The sequence below is a fragment of the Lissotriton helveticus genome, chromosome 12 (assembly GCF_964261635.1).
Source record: "Lissotriton helveticus chromosome 12, aLisHel1.1, whole genome shotgun sequence".
NCBI lineage: Eukaryota > Metazoa > Chordata > Amphibia > Caudata > Salamandridae > Lissotriton > Lissotriton helveticus.
The window spans coordinates 329,514,531-329,529,278 of NC_136073.1; positions in this window are offsets into that span (position 1 = coordinate 329,514,531).

Sequence of the window (14,748 nt, forward strand, 5' to 3'; positions counted from 1 at the left end):
CCGTACCCTCTGAACCCAGCCAGATGGCAGGCTTAAGGCAGGAATTTCCAGATACGCTATCCTGTAGGCTGGTTTAGTTAGTTCTTCTCTCTCTGCTGCAAAATTAGCCATGATGAATTTTGGAAAAATGGTGCTCTCTTGAAGAATATAGAGCCACACCTTGGAGGATGTGGTCATACCTGGGGTGTTGCACTGCACCTCATTGGACAGGAGTACCCTCTCGCTTGACCCAGAGAACTTGGAATAAGTATCTGAGAGGGGCAGAGCCACTCATATCTGCTGCCTGAACACAAGAAGAAGAAGAAGGGTCCATGCTGAGAAGTTTGATTTGAAACAATCAGGCACTGCACTGACTGTCTGCGCCTCCTGCACAATCTGGAACTACAGCCCTGTGGACCTACCAAGAATCCCCAGCCTAGAGTACTACCAGTGGATTTGTGGCGGTTTTGTCCAAGTGAATTGTGGGAATTGAAGTCCCAAACTTTCAAGGACCATCTTGGAGCTTCCAGGTCTTTGGAGTAAGTTTTGGACACTTTGTGACCCTCAAAGGACCTTCAGGAAGAAGTTCCAGAAGTTTGGGGAAGATTGGGCCACTTTGGAAAAAAGATCCCTATGTGGACCGACTCGACCTGGCCAGTCAAACCGGAGGCCCTCAACCACGAGTCGGCCTGTCGTTCAGGTTCGTCCTGTTGAAAAGTTTTAGAGGTCCGACTTCCAGAGTTTGACTGGGAGTTGGCAGAAACCCAAGCCACCGAACCTTCACCGAAGCCGGCCTTGTGAAAAGCAGCAATGGACCCCTGAAGAAAACAGTCTGTAAAGGTTTCTAAGTCCGAATGTAGGAAAGAAGACTGGGACCAACAGCGAGAGTCAAACTGCCCACCTTTAACTGCGAGCTGACCTGGATCCCTGGTTTGTCCTGCTGGAAAGCTTTGGAGATCTGACTTCCATATGTTTGACTGGGAGTTCGTCGCAAGGCAAGCTGGTCAACACTCACCAAATCCGGACTGGCTTAGAGCTTCGAAGGACTCTGGAAAGAAAATCTCCAGAAAAGTTTCTAAGTCCAAAGGTAAAAACTATGACTGAGACCTGCCGAGATGGGGAGCCGTACAGGGCCCCATCGCGGTCAACCTGAAACTTTAACTTTGTACAGGTACAATGAGACCACATGTCCCAATATGTGCTGTAGATTTCTATATGCTATGTAGTGCTTTATCTTAAAAAAATCATATCTCAGTTCCCTACATTGGATTGTTTACATTTTGGCCCCATTTTAAAGATAGACATAATTCCTATGTTTATAAATTGGTGTTGGAATGTTATTGTGTGTTGAGTCTTAATTATTTACTGAATTGATGTTTTTAAATGCTTTACATAACTGTCTTTGAAGGTAAGCCTGTCTGCTTGCAGCCAAGTTACCAAGGATTGAGCATAGGAATAATGTTCTAAGACCGATATTTAGCCCTAAATTGTGTTAGCGGCCTTTCTGCCAGTGGTAGATAATTATTTGCAGCTCCTAATAACCCACGTTCCAACATGGACCTTCTGAGCTACTCATCATAATACTACTGGACCTGTGGAAGACTCAAATGAAGGACTGATGTGCTGTCCTGCTGCTGGAAGGACTACCCTGCTACCCTGTTACTGGAAGGACTGCCCTGCTGACTGCAGAAGGAAGAATGGACCTGTCCTAGGACCATTAGAACAACTCCAAGGGCTAACCGGCTGGCTTTCTGTGTGTGTTACAGGGACATAACAAGTTCCAGAGACCTGTCCTGCATCTCCCCAATTGACGAGACCCAACTGAACCTGCCTGTCGCCTTCTAATGGCCTCTGCTGGAGTGAGTCCTGATCCCCAAGAGGTGCTGCCCAGATCCTGGACCCTTGTCTGTCACCAGAGTGTACTCCTCCTTTTCCAATTGAGGATTTCCTCAGAACTGACGCAGCAAGATGCAACTCAATGCAACCTGACACAATACCTCGAATCGCAGCACATTGCATCTCCTGACCAGTGGCCTTATTGGAACAGATGGAGCATGACACAACTCAATACAGGACCTTGCATCACAGGACCTTCCAGCTCCTGATTGGCTGCCTCATTCAGAAAGAATAATGGGGAAATGCGTTTTGGATCAGATGGGCGATACATTCTGTTCCGCTGGTGGAGTTGTGATGTGGAGTTCCAGCCCAAATTCCGTTAACCACTGTGTTGTTTAATTTTTTCTTGTGACAGCCCTCCAGCGGGTGACAACAAGGAAGAGTGGGGAAGCAGTGCAACACTCAAAATGGCGGCGGCGGCCGGAGTGTCAGATTGTCCCCAACTGAGCAGCTGAGGATGTACATAGCCTTTGGATGCACATAGTTTCTCCAAAGCTCTGAGTCAGGTTAGCTGACTCAGAGCTTTGGAGAAACTGAGGTGGGCAGCGGGATACAGCGGCATGGAAAAGGAGTGACGTGCTACGTGGCTCCTGAGCCATATGCCACACCTGCCATTCACATCCCAGAAGCGGATGGTAGGAGGATTTCACCCGACAACGCTGGGGACCCCCATTAGCATTGGGGGCTTCCCTGGAGTGTGACTTGAGACTGTACATAGAGGCCTGGGAGCAGAGATGCGATGTGGGGGAGACCGGATGCAACATGCCTGACCTTAAAATGGTGCCCGCCGTTGCTTCTTATTGCAACATGTAGGCACTGTGAAAGAGAGGCCCCAATCTGTGGTACCCCAGACACCCAATATCAAGCACGATCACTAACCAAAGGCTATCACGTTCAGAGTGAAGTACAGAGTGAAGCGCCTTAATGCAACACAACTGGCGGATCTTTGCCTGACTGTTACCTGTCTCTAATATGGAGAACGCTAACGTTCCCGTGAAGTGAGAGCACTCGTGGAGGGCCAACGCGACTATACCACTGGTGACCATCACAAATACAAACTTGGGTGCTGCATGTGTGGTGCACGGGAATGCTATTAACATTATGGCGGCCTACTATGATGCATCTTCAGACTTTGAAACTGTCCCTTCTACCTCTCCTCTCACCACTCTTGACCTGGGGGCGAGCTGGAGGACGAGGCAGATGGCCTTTCCCAGTAACACGGGAAACCAAAACTGTCTGTACTTACCGAGGAGCCTGAGCAACCTTGGCCGATGCCGTTGGAGCTGTCCTATGCAGCTATAGAGGAGTTTGGCTCTAGTTCACAGCCCTTGGCGGTTACCCACCCGGCCAGATATCGAACATTGTTTTCCTCGTCTCCCCGTTGTGTTTCCTTCCCTCCCCCTCCTCCTCCCTCTGTCATTGGCTACCTCCCCTTTTTCAGCCCTGCGTGAAACCATGGTGTCAGCTACCTTTATTATTTTTGTTTAGTTTTGTATTTCCCGCCATTTTGGGATAATGCTATCAGCTTCTGTGGGTCCTCCATCATGGCGGTTTTTACCTATCCTCTGCTACTGGTCTGCTCCTTGCTCGCATGATTGACCTTTTCTTCTTGTACACCCCCTCACCTATGGTCTCCCACACCCCTAACTTCGTATACTTTTACCAACAGTCAGGTCAGTTTTGTCTGTCTTTCACTTTGACTGCTTTGACTGCTTTGTTCCCCCTGAAGTACTTATCTCCCTTGCCAGTCTGACTGACTCTATCTGCATTCCTTACCCCCGTTTACCATTCCCAATCTAACTTGCATTCCACATAAGAGGTGTGCCTTGGCTATGCTACACGCCAGTAACTCATATTATTAAGTAATCTCATGTTTTTCTCCTATGTCTATACTTGGCTCATGTAATTATGTAACCTGTAACTCGCTGATCCTCATGTAAAGCGCTCTGATGTCTCCAGGTTTAGCCAGTGCTATATAAAACTTTGCAAATAAATAAATAAAATAAATAGCACGCTAATAATAGATTTGTAAGCGTGAGCGAAAATTGGCCACCCCTAGCGTGATTTTTGGGTGCTAGCAGGGCACCCTGTGAATTGTTCCTACTGTGGGTGTTGTGCCCGTATGTGATGAGAAAGGTGATGCTTGAGTAGAAGATCTACTTGATTGGCTGCAAAACCAATTCTAGATGCAGCGCCCTCTGGTGTGCCACGTGGTGCCTTTTATGCTGATTTTTCAGCATGGATCGATCGCCCGCGCTAAAAATCAGAACAGGACAACGTGTCAATTTCAACCAGTCCGCATAATCTCATGGAATTTTGTTGGGCTCTGTGGATTTTTGGCTATTTCGAGTTTTGGGACCCTCCTTCTTCTCCTTCCCTGCTTTATAGATCACCCTGAACCTTTTCAGGAGAGGGCTGAGATAGATGAGACTTTCTTTTGGAAAGATAAGTGAAGATTCATAAACCAGGACCAGAGTTATTAGGAAAACAGAATTCTTTTCAAAGATAGTTCTAGGGAAGGGTAAGGGAAAGCTCTGAGTTGGAAGACAGACACTTGCAAAGCAATTGGTTATTTTACATAGAATAATTTTCCATTCTAGTGGAATAATGTATGGAATTTTAGACAATCTTTTGAATGATTCCAGAACTGACATTGAATGCATGTATGTTTAGTTATTTCTGAAACACAGCCTAGCTGGCTTGTAAGAGAGCGCTGTACTGGGGCAAATAGTGAATATTGTGTGCTTGCAGCCAACATAGTGACAATTGCAAACACAACAGTGATGGACAGAATGTGGATCAATGTCACACATTCACCCCAGTCCAAAGATCTCGGCCCAAATCCATCGTTTTTCCACTCCACACCACCCTGGGTTAGACAATGGCGATATGCAAATCAGCGCTGACCCTGTGCCCCATGGGAACAGTCCAGTCCGAACTACAAAAGCCATGTCCCTCCCAGAACGGAAACAAGCATCCGAGGACCGGCCCGGTTTTGAGGTAACACCTCTCATCAGCCCGGCTAGCTTGATTCCAGTGGTGTGGAGTGCCTGGGACTCACGTCTGAGCATCCCCAGTACACTTAGAGCGGTAATTGCAACCACAACAGTGATGGACAGAATGTGGATCAATGTCACAAATTCACCTCAGTCCAAAGATCTGGGCCCAAATCCATCGTTTTTCCACTCCACACCACCCTGGGTTAGACAATGGCGATATGCAAATCAGCGCTGACCCTGTGCCCCATGGGAACAGTCCAGTCCGAACTACAAAAGCCATGTCCCTCCCAGAACGGAAACAAGCATCCGAGGACCGGCCCGGTTTCGAGGTAACACCTCTCATCAGCCCGGCTAGCTTGATTCCAGTGGTGTGGAGTGCCTGGGACTCACGTCAGAGCTGATTTGCATATAGCCAGTGTCTAACCCAGGGTGGTGTGGAGTGCAAAAAAACGATGGATTTAGGCCCAGATCCTTGTACTGGGGTGAATGTATGACATTGTTCTACATTCTGTCCATCAACTGTGTTTTTTGCAATTTTCACCCCGAGTGGGCTGGGGATGCTCAGACGTGAGTCCCAGGCTCTCCACACCACTGGAGTCAAGCTATCCAGGCTGAATGAAGGCTGATAGCCAGAAACCGGTCCTTGGATGCTTGATTCCGGTCTGGGAAAGACATGGCTTGGTAGTTCGGACTGGACTGTTCCCATGAGGCACAGGGTCAGAGCTGATTTGCATATAACCAGTGTCTAACCCAGGGTGGTGTGGAGTGCAAAAAAACGATGGATTTAGGCCCAGATCCTTGTACTGGGGTGAATGTATGACATTGTTCTACATTCTGTCCATCAACTGTGTTTTTTGCAATTTTCACCCCGAGTTGGCTGGGGATGCTCAGACGTGAGTCCCAGGCTCTCCACACCACTGGAGTCAAGCTATCCAGGCTGAATGAAGGCTGATAGCCAGAAACCGGTCCTTGGATGCTTGATTCCGGTCTGGGAAAGACATGGCTTGGTAGTTCGGACTGGACTGTTCCCATGAGGCACAGGGTCAGAGCTGATTTGCATATAGCCAGTGTCTAACCCAGGGTGGTGTGGAGTGCAAAAAAACGATGGATTTAGGCCCAGATCCTTGTACTGGGGTGAATGTATGACATTGTTCTACATTCTGTCCATCAACTGTGTTTTTTGCAATTTTCACCCCGAGTGGGCTGGGGATGCTCAGACGTGAGTCCCAGGCTCTCCACACCACTGGAGTCAAGCTATCCAGGCTGAATGAAGGCTGATAGCCAGAAACCGGTCCTTGGATGCTTGATTCCGGTCTGGGAAAGACATGGCTTGGTAGTTCGGACTGGACTGTTCCCATGAGGCACAGGGTCAGAGCTGATTTGCATATAGCCAGTGTCTAACCCAGGGTGGTGTGGAGTGCAAAAAAACGATGGATTTAGGCCCAGATCCTTGTACTGGGGTGAATGTATGACATTGTTCTACATTCTGTCCATCAACTGTGTTTTTTGCAATTTTCACCCCGAGTGGGCTCGGGATGCTCAGACGTGAGTCCCAGGCTCTCCACACCACTGGAGTCAAGCTATCCAGGCTGAATGAAGGCTGATAGCCAGAAACCGGTCCTTGGATGCTTGATTCTGGTCTGGGAAAGACATGGCTTGGTAGTTCGGACTGGACTGTTCCCATGAGGCACAGGGTCAGAGCTGATTTGCATATAGCCAGTGTCTAACCCAGGGTGGTGTGGAGTGCAAAAAAACGATGGATTTAGGCCCAGATCCTTGTACTGGGGTGAATGTATGACATTGTTCTACATTCTGTCCATCAACTGTGTTTTTTGCAATTTTCACCCCGAGTGGGCTCGGGATGCTCAGACGTGAGTCCCAGGCTCTCCACACCACTGGAGTCAAGCTATCCAGGCTGAATGAAGGCTGATAGCCAGAAACCGGTCCTTGGATGCTTGATTCCGGTCTGGGAAAGACATGGCTTGGTAGTTCGGACTGGACTGTTCCCATGAGGCACAGGGTCAGAGCTGATTTGCATATAGCCAGTGTCTAACCCAGGGTGGTGTGGAGTGCAAAAAAACGATGGATTTAGGCCCAGATCCTTGTACTGGGGTGAATGTATGACATTGTTCTACATTCTGTCCATCAACTGTGTTTTTTGCAATTTTCACCCCGAGTGGGCTGAGGATGCTCAGACGTGAGTCCCAGGCTCTCCACACCACTGGAGTCAAGCTATCCAGGCTGAATGAAGGCTGATAGCCAGAAACCGGTCCTTGGATGCTTGATTCCGGTCTGGGAAAGACATGGCTTGGTAGTTCGGACTGGACTGTTCCCATGAGGCACAGGGTCAGAGCTGATTTGCATATAGCCAGTGTCTAACCCAGGGTGGTGTGGAGTGCAAAAAAACGATGGATTTAGGCCCAGATCCTTGTACTGGGGTGAATGTATGACATTGTTCTACATTCTGTCCATCAACTGTGTTTTTTGCAATTTTCACCCCGAGTGGGCTGGGGATGCTCAGACGTGAGTCCCAGGCTCTCCACACCACTGGAGTCAAGCTATCCAGGCTGAATGAAGGCTGATAGCCAGAAACCGGTCCTTGGATGCTTGATTCCGGTCTGGGAAAGACATGGCTTGGTAGTTCGGACTGGACTGTTCCCATGAGGCACAGGGTCAGAGCTGATTTGCATATAGCCAGTGTCTAACGCAGGGTGGTGTGGAGTGCAAAAAAACGATGGATTTAGGCCCAGATCCTTGTACTGGGGTGAATGTATGACATTGTTCTACATTCTGTCCATCAACTGTGTTTTTTACAATTTTCACCCCGAGTGGGCTGGGGATGCTCAGACGTGAGTCCCAGGCTCTCCACACCACTGGAGTCAAGCTATCCAGGCTGAATGAAGGCTGATAGCCAGAAACCGGTCCTTGGATGCTTGATTCCGGTCTGGGAAAGACATGGCTTGGTAGTTCGGACTGGACTGTTCCCATGAGGCACAGGGTCAGAGCTGATTTGCATATAGCCAGTGTCTAACCCAGGGTGGTGTGGAGTGCAAATAAACGATGGATTTAGGCCCAGATCCTTGTACTGGGGTGAATGTATGACATTGTTCTACATTCTGTCCATCAACTGTGTTTTTTGCAATTTTCACCCCGAGTGGGCTGGGGATGCTCAGACGTGAGTCCCAGGCTCTCCACACCACTGGAGCCAAGCTATCCAGGCTGAATGAAGGCTGATAGCCAGAAACCGGTCCTTGGATGCTTGATTCCGGTCTGGGAAAGACATGGCTTGGTAGTTCGGACTGGACTGTTCCCATGAGGCACAGGGTCAGAGCTGATTTGCATATAGCCAGTGTCTAACCCAGGGTGGTGTGGAGTGCAAAAAAACGATGGATTTAGGCCCAGATCCTTGTACTGGGGTGAATGTATGACATTGTTCTACATTCTGTCCATCAACTGTGTTTTTTGCAAAAGCCAACATAGTGACAGCATTGAGTCAAATTCATAAATTATAGTCTCTCCTACAAGTGTAAAATTGGCACTTGAGCACATTGAAAAGTACAACTTGCACAACCAAGATTTTTAAGTAGAATGACATCTACTCAGGTGAAAATGTCGTGTTTCAGTAAGTATGTGGAACCAGGCCAGGAAAATATAATCTGCCATAAAACAAAACTAAAAAAAAGGGTGGGGCAGCGACTGCATTTTGGAGTATAATGAATGGCTTAGATTTAAGAGCTTAATTTAGAGTGTAAAATGTGTTATGAGTAATAATTTTTTAGGAGCCCGGAAAGTGCTCCGCTGAAGTATTAATAGTCTTTGCAGAGGTTACACAGACCCCTGGGTACATCAGAAAACTGTCCTCCTACACAATTAAGCATTCAGCTGCAACCTCGCCCCCTGGCACACCTACTCTGAGCTCCTATCTAATGCATTTTTACATGTACACAGATTAAAGAGAGCGAGAGAAGGGAGTGGGGGATGCACATTTTCTCTGTTGCCTTTTTGCCCTATATCAGATGGCACCCTGAAGTTCTGGCCTATGTTTCTGTGTGCCTGTAATCGGTAATTAAGAAATCTCTGACTGGGCCCTTTCATTGTGCCAGTGTTTTCGGTTGACAAATATTAAAGCGGGTTCTGGTGACTGAGCCGAACACAGGACCACAAATAATTAAACTTACTGGGGAGCTTGGAAATTTAAACCCATGGAAAGGGGTGGAAGAAGTGGGTCTCTGTGGTTTGGCACGCCATTTAAATGGTCGTTTTAACCACAGTATTATCGGATTCAGCTTTCCTCGGAAATCAAGACAGCAGAACCTGCGTGGGGACAAGTACAATGCAACATATGATGACATGCAATATGTATGCATTATTTCCATTAATGTGCATGGCATACTCCTGGATTTCACAAGTAAATCATGAGTAACAACTGCTATAAGAAGCAAGCGCTCGTGGCCACGCTAACGACAGGAACCCAGAAGGGAAACATCAAAGACGCTGAAGACGGAAGAAGAAACCCAGCATGCGCTGTCACGCTAATTAGAAACAGATGGCCCCTGCACGCCACTGCTCGCTCCCGTAAGGGGGATGCCACCACAAGCACGAGGGTGTGGAAAAGAGCAGACCAATTACTAAATGTCATCCCCTAGTGCAGCGAATGCGCGCTGCACTAGGCTCGACCTAAAAATGGCACACATTGCTGTTATTACAGAAGGGTTGTGAATCCTCCATTTTAAAACGTAATGCCTATGTTTTGTAGCTTTATAAAGTCTGGCCATAGACATCTTTAGCTTGTGACAGGCCTTTTGTCACTAATGAAAAATAAACTTAAGCATTCTGCTTCCTACAGGCTGCTTCAATGCAAAACATGATGCATTGTTTTCTAGTACAGAGGAGAGTGCAGAGTGTTTGGTGACTGAAGAAGTCCTCTTGAAAGAAAGTGATCCTTAATAAAAGCATATGACAAATACTCACATAAATGAAATGTTACGGAAATAAGTATGTGAATGGATTACACTAGTTGTCAGGAAGCTACATACATAAAAAAAAGTACTTGATTGAAAAATTACACCTGACAAGTACAATATTGCATTTATCTTACTTGGAGTTTTTATTTTATTTTTTAGCACCGGGAGTACATAAGGGGTACTTACCCAGCATTCCTCCTGCTGGGCTTCAGTGGCTTCTTCTACTACCGGTTGGCTGGCTGGCCTTCTAGTATACGCCTGGTTACGGTACGGCGACTCCTGGAGTTGCGGGGGATTGTGCCCGGGGCCTCATACATGCGGAGCTTGCGCTCTAATGCTACTGTATTGCCGTGTGTGTATTGCCACATTGGTCTCCGTGTCTTGCCTTGTTTTTCTGTGAGAAAGATCTGGCGTCTCTCCCGCTGCAGCGTTTGGTGATGTTCTGCATGTTTTGCTGCCTTTCCTGTGTTTCCTGCGGTTCGTTTGCAGGAATGGGATGCTGTGGTGCTTGGTGACTTTCCTTCACGTGGTTTACGACACGGTGACACTGGAGGGATTCGTGGTGCCATGTGTGGGATGATGGTCGGTTGGAGGAGTCCCTGCTACACGCCCGGAGTCATGTACATATATGTCTCCTGCTTCAGTGCTGTTCCCTTTTTTCGCAGGACGCTGCGTCTGGTGCTGCCACGGTTGCTCCTTTTTCACTCCCGCTTCTGCTGTTCGCCTCCTTTTGTTTGGGTCTGGTGGCTAGGCGTTGGGCTTCTGCTTTCTGCTGTACGAGCCTCTGTTTCCCCTCGTGGGTCTCTTCAATCGGATCCCGCTCGGCCTTTCATCCTTCTGAGGTCATTGGCGCTTTGTCTGGAGGGTGTGTCATTGGTTTTGGGTGCCTCTCCGCGTCTGCTGTTCGACGCCTTGTTGGCCGTGTGCTTTCCTGTTGCACGTTCCTCTTCGGGGGCTCCTGGATTGTCACAGTTTGGGTTCGTTGGTCTCATCCCTGTTGCCCTTGGGCTCTGCCTCTGTGCTTTGTTCCCGTTTCTGCCCTCCTCTTCTTGTCGTGAGGGGCTGTCTCTTCTTTTTCAGCTTATGGGTGTTGGACATCCGCTTGGCTGGTCTTCCTGCCTCCGGTGCTGCTTATGGGTCGCAGTTTTTCCGGCGGCTTTTTTTATTGGCTCTTCCTTGGGGATCTTGGGTTCTGGTCGTTTCCCTTGATTTTCCTTGTTTCTGCAGTTTGGGGTGTGCTGTGTTTGTGTTTGTATGCTCCCTGCTGTGTATGACTTGCGTGGTTGCGACCTTGAGCTTGCGCTCGCGCCTTTCCTCCGTGTACCTGGGTTGTGTGTTTCGTATCTGCCCTGGGTTCTGGCTGGGTGGGTTGCACTTTGGGCGCGGACCCGGTTTTTCCGGTGGTGTTTTGCATCTCCCGGGTGGCGTGCTGCTCTCCTTTTCTTTCTGTGTGGCTTGCTTTGGTTTGCCTGCACTTTGTCTGGAGGGGTGTTTTTATTGCCTTGGACGGACTGTGTTTTTGCTTCTTGTCCCTTGGGCTGCTGCGCTTTCAGCGTGTTCGGGCTCCTCGGGGTGGGGCCCTGTAGTTGAGCTCTTTTCGGGTCCTATGTTCTGCCCCCTTGGTGCATTTTGGCTCGCACGCGGTGGCTGTGGTGTTTCCGTTGTCTTTCGGGCCTGGCTCTCTCTTCTCGGCTCTGGCTTTGCCTTCGTGGCTGCCTTGGGCTGTCTGTTGGGGTGGGGGCCTTGTTGTTGGTGGTGCTTGGTCTCCCCTCCGGGTTTTCTCGGCCTCGCCTGGGGTTGGCCCTTCCCTGTGTCTCTGGGTTGGTGCTCTGGGGTCCTGTGCTTCTGGTGGGCTGTGCCTGTGGCTTTCCCTGACTGGGGTGCCATTGGCTGCAGGGCGGGTTGTTGCCTCTGTCTTCCTGCTGCTGTTCTGCCTCTCTTGGTCACTTTCCATGTTGCCTTTTCCTGCGCTTCTGCGTGGTTCTTGGCTATGTCCTGGACGGGGTTGTTGTGGTCCTGGCTTCCAGGGTTTTTGTGCCTGGGCCCTTTCCTCTCTGGGGTTGGGTTTTCTCCTGTGTGGGGTCTCCCGTTGGTTGAGGATTTGTTCCCTCTTTTTTGGGCCCCGGGCTGCTGGTTCTTGGCAGGCTCTGTGGTTCCTGTTTGGCCTCCTTTCGGAGTCAGTTTCCCTTGCCTGTGTGCTTGGGTTGCTCTGCTCCTTCCTCTCAGTTCCTCCGTGCTGAGTGGTGTTCTGGTCTCCTTGTGGGCTGTGGTCCCTTGGTGGCTTTTGGCTTCCCCTGGGTTGTCTTCAGTTTGGCCCCTTGGCTGCTGGCTGGGCCTTTTCTGCGTGCTTCTGCTGGTCTGGTCTGGTCTCATTGGTGCTGCTGGGTGGTCGTTCTGTGGTGCCTGGTTGGTTTCCACGGGTTCTGTTGGCCTCCGTTGGGTCTCTTCTGGCCTGCGGTGTTCTTCTACAGCTTGGTTAGCTGTGGGGTGGTCTGTTGTCCCTGCCTTTCTGGCTTTGTGGTGCTTCGGCTTTCCCTGTGCTCCTGTTGTTCCAGGGGGCTGTGTTTTGGAGGCTCCTGGTCTGAGGGCTTCTGCTTTTCCTTCTGCCTTCCTCCCTGTTGGCTCCTTTTCTTGGCTGGTCCGCTGCTCCCTGTTTGGTGCGGCCTGCTCGGGGTTGCCTGGTTGTGCTCTTGCACCTGTCCTGGCCTGTCTGTTGGGACTGGGTTGCGGGTTGCGTTCCCTGGTGGGGGTGGTGCTTTCCGGCCTTTAGGGCTTCTCCCGCTCCTGTTTCCCTTCTTCCCTCATCTTGAGTTTGTTTTGAAGCGTTGCTGGGGCTGTTTGCTCTCTGCACTTTGCTCTGCTGGGGTCTTCGCTTCTTTTGCCTTCCTCCGGGTTGGTTTTGAGGCCTTCGGGTCCTTCTGGTCCTGGGGGTTGCCTTGGCTTCGGCTTTGGCTTCCTGGCTGTGTCCTCGGTTGCCGTTTTTGCCCTGGGGTTTATCCCTTGCTCGTGACCTTTTTTGGGTCGTGCCGGGCTGTGGGTTTTGGTTTGCTTGTGCTTTCCTCCCTGGCTTCTATTGCTTCTGTGAGGTCCTCTGGGGTTGTTGTACCTCGGTTTCTCTGCCCTCTGGAATTTTGCCCCGGCCTTCTGCTTGGGCTGTTTGGGGTCGTTTGTGCCTGGCCTGTCTCTGCTTTGGTTTGGCTATGGTTGTTGCTGGCTTCCTTGGGGTTCCCTTGCTGTCGTCTTGGGTTCTCCGGGTCCTTAGTCCGTCCGGTTGCGCTCCTTCTATGTTGGTAGGGGTGTGCCTTCTTCGGGCTGTTGCTTCCTGCTCCCGTTTCCTCCGGTTTGGCTGGAGTTGTGTTTTGGGATTCCTGGGGTTCCTTCGGTTCCCTTTTCCTCTTTTTTTTCCGGGTCTCTTTGTCCTGGTTGGTTACCCTTGTTGGTTCTTGCTGCTCGGGTTTCCTGGAGGAGCTGGTTCCCTTTGCTGCCTTGTTTCCTCGTCTTCGGGGCCTGGTGGCTTGGCTTCCTGGGGTTTGCTCTTCGTATGGTGCCTGGGTTTTCCCTCTTTCCCTGTCCGTGGGCTCTGTCTTGCCTTCTGGGTTGGGTACTGGTGGACTTACTCGGCTGCTGACCTTTTTTCTTGTGGCCTGCTGCTCTTTTGTTCGGTTCCGGCTTTTTTTCCTCTGTTCTCTCTGGGGTCGGGTCGTTTTCCTCCCTTCTCTTCGGGTTTGGTCCTGCCCTTGGTGGGCTTCTCGGACCTTTGGTTTCCCGGGGTCGGCTTGGTGGGACTTTGTGTTCCTCTGGCCCGCTTGTCCCCTGCCTGTTTTCTTTCTTTCCGGGGTCTGGTTTTGCCTGGCGTGGGGTCTCTGTGCCTGGGTTTGGCTCCTTTTGCCCCGTTCTCGCTTGCTGGATTGCTGGCCTGGTGGCTCTTGGCCTTTCGCTTTGGTTGGCCTCCTCTCTATTGTTTTCCTCTTGCCTATGTTGGCTTCGGTGTCTGTGCACTCCCCTTCGCTGGTTGGCTGTGGGGTGTTCCTGCAGTGGGCTGGTTGACCTCTGTGGTTGCCGGTCTGGTCGTCTGGTGGTGCTCCCATGGTTTTGTTGGGTGTGTGCTGGTCTGGTGGGGTTCCCTCTTGTCGGGGACTCTACCTAGGGTTTCGCTGGTTCTGCCTTTTGCTTCCTGCGGTTGCTGCCTTGGTGTGGTTTCCTGGGTTGGCTTCTGTTTGGTTTGGGAAGGCCGGTTTTTTCTGCTTTGGTATTCTCCACGTATTTATGAATGGGACGAGGACATAAGGGAACAGGGGGTAATGCTCTATTACTTACCGGTAATCTTCATTACTCCTGGTCCCGTTGTCCTCGTCCCATTCATACGCCCCGCCCTCCCTCCCGGACGGCCGTCCTTCCTGTTGGGGCCTTGGTTGTTCAGGTGGAATGCTGGGTAAGTACCCCTTATGTACTCCCGGTGTGAGGGGCAGGGTTAGTGTCCCAGCATTCTTCTGATCTTTTTTCTGTCGGGAGATGGTTATCTCCACGTATTTATGAATGGGACGAGGACAACGGGACCAGGAGTAATGAAGATTACCGGTAAGTAATAGAGCATTACTGATGTCTTATGAGAATGCTGCTTGCATACGTCTCCTTTACTCCCTTTATTCCATGGCCTCCTGCATTCTTTTACAGGTACAACTCACCACTCTCCCCTTTCATCAGCTGTACTACTGGAGTCAACTGTGTTTGCAGCTTACCGTAGCCACTGATGCTATCTTGCCTAATTGCTGTTGTGCCCGCTCTTGAACCTTTATTTAGCTACCTCTGACCATCCGCTGTTTGTTAACACCTCTCTCTTCTCTCTCTCTCTTGCTTTCTCTCTATTTCTCTTACCAGCTCTGCCATAAAGTGCTCCTCTTGCTGAATGA